The following is a 1724-nucleotide window of genomic DNA, read 5'->3' as shown; positions in this document are numbered from 1 at the left end:
TTAATAACGTAGACAGCAAGTTTCGCTTTGTATTATTGAGACCAACAGCTATTCAGCACAAGGATATGAACGATCTATTCAGATTTAAGAACAGCACAGCAAATAATCTTAGCCAGATATCTGACCAAATTCTAACAAAAATACAATACGAGAGATACATTAGTATTTCAGGAAGCAAACAAAATACAATGACATGTTCAGATCTATGCATTTATAGAAGGAAAAAACAAACAACAAACACGTTTGTTTTCACTTCCATCCCCCATGTACAGTACAGTCTGGTTATAGGTCGGTTTTCTCAGAATCCCATTTCCTTCAATTGAATCGACCCCATCGTGACACAAAGTACTCAGCTCAGTCCTTACCTGTCACATGAAGGTAGACTGGCCGACTGCGTTTGCTGTTTGCTGAGTTCACAAGCTTCTCTTTCCCATACACACAGGTGTAGTTTCCAGTATTTTTAATGGAAAATGAGACACCTGGTAAGCCTATGGGATTGGGTTGCGGATCGACAAGTCTTCTATTTTTATACAGATGGAAAAAATCCTCTTTTCCTGCTGCATCTCTGAGTTCAGCTGGTATCATACATTTAAATGATCCATCACTTCCTTCATTTGCATTCTGCGTGTTTAGCTGAAGCACAAGAGAACAGTGTGACTTTGAAATTAGAGTTTAATGAAATATATCTGTATATCACAGTTTAAAATAAACAATAACAATGCAGTAGACTTGCTCATCAGAAATCAATTGCAACTGGACCCTGATGACAATAGGGGTACTAAAACTCATTAGTATACAGAGACAGTCAGGTGCTACATGTTTGCACGGTGCTTACCTTGTCATTGAGATAAACTAAAGAACCCGATGTCTCCTGAATGCCTCTTCATGCTGGCGATGCAGCTGGAGTCGCTATTCTTGTTATGCTGCGGGTGAAGCGGTTGGCATGGCTGGCACGCCTGCAGCTGCTGCAGGAGACGATCCAGGCAAAGCGGCTGGCACTGCAGAGGATACCCCAGGACTGCTGCTTCTGCCACAACCTCTTCTGCGCATGGGGAGCCCTCTTTGTGGTCATCGCACTTCCTCACTTTCACTGGTGGAAATGCCTGTTTCACAAATCCAGGATTCATCACTGTCATGATCACTCACATTCCCTGCTTCAGAATTATTTTTGGACAAAACGATCTCCAAGGAATTAATAGGATTGCAATACATCTTTGGATAACACATGTCTAGACTTCAAGCCATATTCTGTTCAAAGACACACTGTTGTAAGCTCAGTGGGGGTAGAGATAACAACAGGCTTGTATATTAAAAAAATCGAATATTGTAGGTCATTGCAATTGTAAAAGGCAGTCAAAATGAGTGCTCTGGTGGTTCTAGGTGGGTGGGATTATAACTTCTTTATTTTCACGATCCTGCCTTTCAAATGCCGTCAGGGTATTTAATGCATGTATTTACCGTGTAACTTTCACACATGCAGAGTCATTTAAATCTGAAAATCTCAACCGACACAATGACTGCCGTGGCAGTTCTAGTGTTAAATACTCGTATCCTCTTGTGTGAGCGTGTCGGAGACACACATACCTGTGAAAACCAGCAGCACGTCTCCAAGAGCAAAAACTGAAAAACAAATTCATCATTTTACAAAGAAGAAAAGCAACATTTCACATTTATTGACGTAAGAAAGTTAAAGAAGTACTTACATAGCATGACAAATTTTACAT

This window comes from Polyodon spathula, chromosome 46 (genome assembly GCF_017654505.1).
Source record: "Polyodon spathula isolate WHYD16114869_AA chromosome 46, ASM1765450v1, whole genome shotgun sequence".
Classification (NCBI taxonomy): domain Eukaryota; kingdom Metazoa; phylum Chordata; class Actinopteri; order Acipenseriformes; family Polyodontidae; genus Polyodon; species Polyodon spathula.
Note: the sequence above shows the minus strand (reverse complement) of the source record.